This window comes from Chinchilla lanigera, unplaced genomic scaffold, assembly GCF_000276665.1.
Source record: "Chinchilla lanigera isolate Chin_1 unplaced genomic scaffold, ChiLan1.0 scaffold00046, whole genome shotgun sequence".
Classification (NCBI taxonomy): Eukaryota; Metazoa; Chordata; class Mammalia; order Rodentia; family Chinchillidae; genus Chinchilla; species Chinchilla lanigera.
The window spans coordinates 1893715-1903472 of NW_004955447.1; the positions used below are offsets into that span (position 1 = coordinate 1893715).

Here is a 9758-nt window from a genome sequence, read left to right on the forward strand (position 1 = left end):
TGCCTAGTTCACAGCCGCCAGGAAGCAGCGAAAGAGAGCAGCAGCAGACAGGAAGTGGAAAGGGACCAGATACACTTCAAAAATCACACCTTCATGACCAACATAGACACACCCAGAAGTGTGTTTCGTCTATCCCTTGGGCAGTTCTAGTTGAATCAAACTGACAAAATCAAGTTTAACCATTACAATGCTCACACAAAAACCTGTACAATAGTGTTCACAGCAGCTTTACTTATAAGAACCAATAATTAGAATTGGTCCACATGTTTTTCAACTGGTGAGTGGTGAAACAAACTATGGTACAACCATACCATGAAATACTATATAGCAATAAAATGGAATGAAGTATTGATACACACAGGTGAATGATTACACTAAGGAAAAATGTCAATGCAAAGGGTTGCCTACCATATAATTCCACTTATATAACATTTTAGAAATGACAAAATTCAGAAATGAAGAACAGTTTACTGGTTAGTTATAAAATGACAACACAGAGGACCCTTATAGTGTTGGCTTTGCTTAGTATCTTCTCTGTGGAGGTGAACACATGACTAAACAGGTAATGAAAGTATACAAGACTTACCTTAGTTATAGTACAGTCTTGCAAAATGTTAATTAACCTTCAGGAAAGTGGGTTTTTTGATTAACCTTGATAAAATTGGATTTTTTTTCTACCAGTAATCTCTTTGCATCATTCTTCAAGTATGCATATGAATCTGTAAATTCATATTTTAATTTTTCCTTGGAACAGCACTTTACATAGTGGTCAGGTTCAGAAGCTGGTACATCAATATACACACAGAATCAGACAAAACTGAGTGCAAATCCCAGATAGTCCCTTTAGTAACTGTGTACCCCTGGGAAAGTTAACTTCTCATTTTAGTGTCTTAATTGGGCCTGAAACACTTCAGAAGGTGGTTTAGGGCATTAATTAATACATAAACCCAATTATTTTTTGTTAAATCTACATCTAAAGTTTATAAGGCCCAGAGAGCACCATAGGTTATGAATCCCACTGCATGAGAAAACACATGGGTGTTTTGGCCAGGTGAACTGCCCATCACACTGCAGGGTCTGACTCCTCCCCCCACCACACCTGGTCCATGCCACAGCTAGGTTTGCCACACCCTGCCTCAGCCTGTGGGCTGAACTCTGAGGCTGGAGTAGGCTCAAGGGCAAAGGACAGGAAAAGCACAAAGTCCGGGCAGGAGGGTGAAGACAGGGACGGCAGTTACAGCCTCAGGGAGGGGACAGAGGATGGGGAACTCGCCAACGGGCAGCTGGGACCCTCCAGGACCCCCCTGCAGCCTGTTTCGGAGCTGCACATCACTTCCTCTTTTGTGGGCCTCCAAGCAGAAATGCACACAGAGCACGCAGTCTCATCCCCATACCGAAAGTCAGGCACCACGCCCTGCGAAAGTTTTCTCAAAAGCAGTCAAAAGAGCTGCCTTTCCAGACTCTCCTACCTTTTAGTTATCCCTCTTTCGGGGCTTTGGTGTGAAAACCAGAAGGACCCTCAAAGAAGGGTCGGGCTGTGTAAAATGGCAGAGACTGCTCCAGAGGAAGCAGGCAGTGGGTTCTTCGCTCCCAGCACCTGCTACTGTGCCCCACCTGCTACTAATGCCCCATCGGCAGCAGTGTAAAAGAGCAAAGCAAAGGCAAGAAGAGAGCCCAGCCCCCAAGGGACCAAACAGGACAGGACGGGAGAAGACCCTTGGTGCCGACCCACCTACACAGCAGCTGTCAGTCAAGAGCACTGCCACCTGTGAAGCCCGGAAGGGAAGGTGCTGACTTCCCACTTCCTGCTCAGCTTGGGCCTCAACTGGTCTCCCAGGCTCTGAACTCGCTCCCCTGTAATACACCCACTTGGAAACACAGCTTGGTGCGGTATCCTTTGAGAGATCAATCGGGGATTCTTTTTATACAGAAGATGACGTCCAAAGTGCTGGATGTGGAGGTGAAAGCTGGTTGGGAGCTTGCACACTTAGCCAGGCCACCAGGTGCCTCAAGGGCCCCTGAGCTGTGTGCGCCTACTGCATTCCATCAGCACAGGCGTCACCCGAGCTGACCGATCCCTCAGGGCCACTCAGAATCTCCGAAGTCTCTCGATCTCAGCCACGAGAGCTGAGCTCCCCTGTGCCTGCTCTTCAGCAGCACACGACACACCCCCCAGAAAGGTGCAAACCCCAAGAGGAGAAGACCACACATGACACAGCCTGAGCCAAGCTTGTTTTGCAGATGCTGGGGTTCCCAGACACACCACAGCCTGCAGTTTCAGACACAATGCACAGGTATGCACCACTTCGCACGTTCCTAAGTTCTCAAGGCAAGCACGATGAGCCGCAACGCAGGGCATGGGCCTCGCCAGCTCAGCCTGGGTGGACCCTCAGTCCACCACATGGCACCTCTGGAAGCCAGGCCTCCATAGAGGCCACAATACTAGTGGTGTGGCCCTGCACAGCTACCTGTAAACAGCAGAGAGCACAACGGTCAGGCCCACCAGGACCCCCTGGCTCCAAAGCCAGTAGAGTCGTCCCTTACCACTGGGCTGCACTGCTGATGCAGAAAAGCAACTCTTACCCCAGGAACTCCACATACACAGTTCACTATTCCATGAGCATTGAAAACACTTCTCTAGTCTCTGTCTCCTTGCTCAAATGTCCCTTTCCCCGCTGCTGTTCACAGTTATCCTTCATTTTCCCCCAGAAATCTCAGGTACACTGTGATCAAATCCTCCAGTGTCTGACTCATCCATTCATTCCTTCAACTGATTATCTCCTATGACTAGGCATTATTCTAGGCACTACAGATAAACCCAGGGTAGAAAATAATACACAAAACTTAACAGTCAACTGCACAACATAGTAATAGATTATGGCGTTATGAAGAAAGCAAGGAACAGCGTTAAGGTGTCGAAGCAGCCATAAAATGGTAGTGTTTCGCGCAGGTCGTGGGTCATTTGGGCCTCACTGCACACATGAGCAAAGCTGGAGGACGCTAGCCCAGGAAGTGAGTGCAAAGGCAGACTTTTGAAACATCAAGGAACCCAGACCTAGAGCAGAGTGAGTGAGGAGAAGGAGGCAAGGCCAGGAGGGAAAGGTGGAGGTGCTGGGCCGGGTATTCGGGTGGGAGCTTTGGCAGTGCTCTGAAGGATGAGAAGGCAGTGCGTGCTTCTAGGCAGCAGAGTGATGGTCCCACAAGCTCACAGTCTTCTGTGCAGTGACATAAACATTTCCATCGCAGTGCTTCTTGGGCCAACTCAGAAGGCCATCCAGGGCCATAGCTGGTGCGCATGAAGATCCCAGCAGGCCATGCTGGGTCCGCCTGGTGAGTGCCATGCCAGAGCCTGGGCCTCTCTTGCACGTGTGACCCAAGCACAGACTGACATACCTGGGGACACATCACCCCTCTCATTCAGCGCCTTTCCCCTCAACTCGGGAGTGAAGATGCTGAGCAATGTTCTGGGTACCCACTCATTGACTCATCTTTACAAACTTCTGCCGAACCATCCCTGAAGCTCATGGCTCAGGAACTGGACCCCTGACTCCTCACCTGTCCAAACTCGTCCCAGCCACAGCAGTGTTTACCGTGTGACATCACCCACGCTGATGGTTAAAATGTAGATACCACAGGACTTGCACAGAATTGACACAATGAATTTTTGCCACCCATGATTCAAATCTACACTTTAAATAACAAAGGAAAACATTTAGAGGTGTTTTTAACTGTTGAGTTTTCTGGACTAATTTTAAGAGAGCAGAAAGATACGAAAATTGCAGATTCCATAGTTACAGCTAACTTCATTTTGGAGGAAAGTGCCCTCGGCATGTTATCTCTTGCGTAAGAATGGAATCTATGTTTATCTGGCTCTGGGGTATTGCCTGTACATAAGGAGAAAGTTACACTAAGGAAGAATCCTCCTCCCCAGCCCCAATACCCTCCAACACTGGCAAACAGAAGGACACCTACAAGACAACCACCAAATGCAGCGTGTAGGCTGAGGTCCTGATTTGAACAAATCAGCTGTTTTTAAAAAACTGGAGAAGGGACACCCTTACACAGGTATTAGATGCTACTAAGAGATTACTATGAAGTTTATTAGGTATAACAAAGGCACAGTTTTTCTAAATGCCTTTCTTAGAAATATTCACTAATGTATTAATTGGTAAAGTGCTATGATCTAAGATTTTCTTTAAAATACTCCAGCAACAACAACCGAAAAACCCTCTCCCTGTGGGAGGAGAGGAATAAGAAATGAGACGGGCAACATGCTGAAGCCAGGCAATGAACTGTTGAAGCTGGGGAGGGCACACAGAGGCTCAAAGTAGTAGTATCTGTCTGGCTCGGCTTTGAAATTTCCCAAAATAAATTTTTTTAATTTAAAACTATCCTCGGATAAGCCTCACTCTTCTTTTATGCCCAACGCATCCCAGAAAACATGTATGAATACAAATCATAACAAATGCACTTAGGGTTATAAAAATGATGTGTTCCCAAGGAATTAAAAACTGTAAAACCCACGCCGTATCTCTCACCCAGTATCTCTCATTTCAGGCATACCAAATAAAAATGTACCTTGACCATTTCAGCATCCTTGCTTTTTCCTTTTCCTTTATACCTTAATACTCAGGCTTCCATCCAATGAATATGTGATTGGCTCTGGTACATCTAATGCTTCCCATCTTAGTCAAAACAAAATGAAGTTTGGGAAATGTATGTTTCCTAGCATGAACATCACCAATTTTATTTTTCCCCTCATTTGTATAAAATTATAAATTCAGATGATACAGAGAATTCACAACATGTCCAGCAGCACACACTGAGGCACAAATGGGCCCGGGCAGGCCACTAAACTGGAGGCAAGGCAGTGTGCAGCGCCACGCTGAACTCACCACAGACGTCCTCCACTCCTCAGCAGACAGACAGACTCACAGAATGAAAGGGTCCTGACAGGCAACAGCAGCACAGCCTGCGTGAAGCAGAACCTACAAGCAAATCCACCATCTCTCTGGACAAGAGGGCAAGGGACGTTCTTGGCAACACAGTACTCTCTTCTTACCAAACACAGGACTCCTGCTTTTCCCAAGAAATACTATTACATTTATTGGCTGGACTCCGAGGTCAACTCACAGAAGTCTGTTTACTGCAAATACAACCAAATTATCGCAGTAATAATAAAAGCTAATACAATCGCTTTATATGACTTAGAGCTCACTCTCAGTGCATGAAGCAGAGTTATTATTATCCCCAGTTTACAAGTGGTAGAACTGAGGCTTAAGGATGTAAACAAGCTGTCCAGGTCGCATAGCTAAGTGATGAGCCCATACTGATCACTACCTGATGGTATCCAACCAATGGCAGTGTAGGAGTGCCGTTTCGGGTGCACCTGTGGGTGAAATGGACTTGTCTGGGCTTGAACAAAACTGGAACCCTGAGCACCATTGTAATATTACTTTCTGTACGGAAATACATTTTGAGTGTCAAACAATTAATTAATAATCAGTAATTGCAAAAACAAGTTGGAGCCAGCACACAGTTGGTTAAAAGGTTACCAAATAAATTGAAATTAAGAATATATACCAGTATATCTCTGAAATTCAATATATACTGGAATTAAAAATACATACCAGTATTATCGCTAACAGATAATCATAAATAACATCAACCATAATTGGTTGAAGCAAACCTATTCTAAAAAGCAACTACATATACATACTGTCTAAAGCAACTCTTTACATTTGCTTTCCTCTTTATCTTCAAAAGCAATTATCCAGATAAACACTGACAAAGACCAAAGCAAAACATCACACAGCTGTTGATCTGCTCAGTGGCATAAAGTCCCCCTTCTAGGGCTCTGAGACTTGCCTGTGAACTGCTACCAACTTGAATCCATTTCACAAGCCACTACACAGTGACAAAAGAAAAACTGTTTCTTCATGTCAATACCATAAGAAAAGTCCCATTGCTAAGAACATCTTCAAAGCAGTTAAGATTAATTTCCCTCCCATCTCCATTTGTTTTAACTTTCACATTCCCCCAGCTTCCTCGAAGCGGCCAAGCTGGAAAAGAAGGAAGCCAAAACCAGCGCCAGTCTGACTGCCACATTCCAGCCTCCTGCCCAGGCGCTCAGGCAGCAACACACAGTCACCAGGAACAGCCGCGAAGCACACACCAAACAGAAGTGATCAGCTCGTGTAAGTTACAGTCACAGAATCAAGTTTGTTTATACAGTTATCTTAGAAAGACAAAGGTATAATAAGCACCTAGGATACAAACTACTCACTGAGCTGTACCAGCCAAAGCACTCTTTCATTACACTACTGATCTGCATTGCCCTGTTTTGTCACTGGGGCTGACATCTCCTTCCTTAGTAGAATCATCTTCTTGTTCAGTCTCATTTAAGGATTAAACTATTTTTTTAAAAAACAAAACAAATCCTGAGGTTGGAACAAATCTAAAGCGGCAGTATTTCTTGTCCAAGTCTGAGTTTTCCAACTTTGTCCCACAAAAACAATTCCTTTTGACAGAATTAGTTAAGAATGTTTATACAATGAATGTAATTCAAATGAAGTCCCTACATCTCCTTTTTTCATCTCAAAAATGGGCTTAGTAATACCTACACCATTCAACGATGGGACAACTATGAGATAATACACAAAAAGCACCCTGAAATTGTAGGCATCTGGCGAAGAGCTGCAGAGAGCACGCGTAGCTGGCATCACCGGGCAGAAGAGTCCTCTCACCATCCCAGACAAGAACAAGTTCCCAAAGGCTGCGTTGCTAACAGCTAGCAGTGAGGGTACGGAGCCCACCTCTGACTCTAGGCCTCTTACACCGCACAGCCTCCTCGGCACAAGATAGAAAGAATAACCGGGGACTCTGTCCATGGTTCTTGCTAAACTTTTCAGTACCAAGGTGGAAACCAGCAACAAGGAGCAAAAGATGCTTCCCTCTTCTAAATGCTGCACACACACGAGGGAATCAAGGAACAGAATCACCCACACGCACCTCTTTCCATAGCAGAGGTCACACGTCTCAGCCGGGTAATTCTCAGAGCGCTCACTGGGGACGAGCTCACTGGGCTGAGGACAGGAAGCACGTCTGGAGTGTGTTTTTAAAAAGTGGTCACCCTGGGAAACGCAGACTCTTGTGCAATGTTTACAGCTAGGAAATTTTTTTTAAAACCTTGAAACTGACCCACATGCCAATTTTAAAAATCAGAACAAAAGGAAAATTAAAAAGAAGTGACAGAGAGATGGATGCAAAAAAAGAAGAAAACACACTTTCCACGATCTTTACTGACATATGTTTGGAAAGAATTTATCTTCTGGAATTAATGATTTTCTAAAATAGAAATGAAAAACTATGAAAACAATTTCTCTTGTGTAGTAAAACAACTGACTCTGCACAATGTCAAGAGACTATCAATAATGACAATTACACGCACACTTCGTTGTGCCCTTGCTGTTGGCTGGTCCCTGGGTGGTTCACTGTGACCTTCACAATGAGCCTCAAGCCCTGCTGTTATTACTAGCTCCACCCTACACAGGTGGAAACCCAGTCCAGGGCCATTAGGCAAATGGCCTGAGGATACGGAGCCTGAGGATGGAGACTCACCCTTGCCTCTGTCTGACTCTAAGCGCAGGTGCTCCCTGACTGGATGTGAAGGGGCCTGGCCCCGGGCTCACCTGACAATGCTACTCTCCTTAGGGACCCGGGATGGGTGTAGGGGAAAGAGCCTCCTCAGTACCAATGGATGAACGCCACCATCTCCTTGGACACCAAGTCCACGCTGCTGAAATTGGTGAGCTGATCAGTTTAAGTGGGTGCAGCTACGACAATAAGGTGTTTTGAAAGCATAACCATCTGTACCTTGGGCAGGAGCAGAATACAAAGTTCTTTGTAAATGAAAAAGGCAGGCAAAGGCAAATTAATGAGTTCAAAAAAAAAAAAAGCCCAGTGATGCTTTAGTCTACCCTGTGCAATCAGCAGGACTGAGTAGAGGAGAGCAGGACACACTAAGCGACTTCTGAAGCTCCACACTAGCAGCAGGTGACAGCCCGGGGCATCACTTTCAAGATACTCCATAGCGCCTATTTATTTTTGCAATTTGCCTAACTGCTAATAGGAAGATGGACATTATTCCGAGTTTATGTTAGAGATCAGACAACCCAGGCAAAAGCATCTAAGCCCATGAGGAAGGCCAGAAGAAGCAAACTTGCACCAAGTGAGGCTGCTACTGGGTCAAGAGTGGCCCCGACAGCTCCCAGGCAGAGTGAGGAGAAGCTACAGGGGGCTGAAAGCCCCTCCCTCTCACTCCTAGGACCCACTAGGCCATGGCCGGAGCACCAGAGAGTACCCTCCACGATAGTATGGCTCGACCGTGTACCTGGTACACCACACAAGCATTACTTAACTTACTAAGCATTCTATGACCTGAAAAAGATTCAGAAATATTAGTAAATTAATCTATTATTTCACCAACTTTCTTGATTAGGAAATTCTAACAGCCTAGAAAACCCACAACATACCAGAAGTTGCCTTAACAAGCATCCCCCTCAATACTGCCCTCCCTCGGATGAGAGTATCACTTCCTGACAGCTGTTGGCCAGCGTCATCTCAGATGGGACAACACGCTCTCAGAAGCACCGTGCACAGTGCTGTGTACACCATAGCAAGAGGCCACAGCTGGGAGCACTTCTGTACCCCCAGGGCAGGATCAGCTGAAACCAAAGGAAAAGCACTCACACATTCCAGTCAAGAACCCCAAATCATATGGGTGCCCCAAGGCCACATCAAAAAAAAAAAAAAAAGTAGCAGTGCCAAAGGAACAATCACAGAGACGCTGCCAGCGAAAGCCTCAGGGGACAGCAGAGAAGAGAGCGTCAGCAGCTCAAGCTGCTGTGACAAAATACCATACACAGGGTATTTTTGAACCACAGTGTCTTGGTTACTTTTCTCTCGTTGCTGAGACAAAATGCCCAACACCCAAAATGAAGGAAGGAAAGGTTTATTTAGCTTACAGTTTGTGGAGGTTTCAGTCCATACTCGGCTGGCTCCAAGGCAGAGTGGCACATGGCAGAAGGCAAACGTTCATGGTGGCAGAACACAGCAAAAACAACAAGAGCAAAAGGGAGGAATGGCAGCAAGCAGCCTCTTTCCCTCCCTTACATTGTAAACAGGCTACCCCCACCCAGGGGGCCTGTAGCACTCACATAATCTCCATGCCCTCCTCTTCCACAGGCTCAGGAAGTATACAAGTAAGCACCCTGGCTCCCTGCTGAGTCACTTAGCCAAACCTCTAGACTCCCCATGCTGCCACAATGTATCAACCATAATACACAAATAACTATTTCTCACAGTTCTGAAAGTCCAACATCAGGTGCTGGTGGGATTCAGCTCCTGACCCAGCCGCCTTACCCCTCTCACAGCACCCTCCCTTAACCAACAGCAAGGTCATCTCTCTCTTGTCTCTTCTTTGATAGGCACTGATCTCACGCATTAGGGCTCCACACTCATAACCTAATTACCTCCTGGAGCCCCCACGCCAAATGTCACCATGTTGGGAATTCAACGTGTGAAAGAGGGGGATGGAGGCACAGACATTCAGCCCACTAGAGAGACTTCCTTCTTACTTCTGCATCTTTCACTGTGTTTACCGCTAACAAGAAGGCACGAAGCATTATGGGAGCCACAGAATGACTGCTGGTGCACACAGAAAACTCCCATGAACAAAGGCATGCATGTGCACAAGT

General features: G+C 46.0%; 1 protein-coding gene across 2 annotated transcripts in view; it reads right to left on the reverse strand.

Annotated features, from left to right (window-relative positions):
- Slc4a4 (solute carrier family 4 (sodium bicarbonate cotransporter), member 4) overlaps nt 1-7077 on the reverse strand; it is a 300806-nt gene extending 293729 nt beyond the window's left edge. The window contains exon 1 of one of the 2 annotated variants that reach the window (XM_013518567.1): nt 7012-7077. The gene's annotated coding sequence lies outside the window, so the exon portion shown is untranslated. The remainder of the gene's footprint in view (nt 1-7011) is intronic. The other variant, XM_005392773.2, reaches the window with a different exon arrangement.
- Between the last annotated feature and the right edge of the window lie 2681 nt (nt 7078-9758).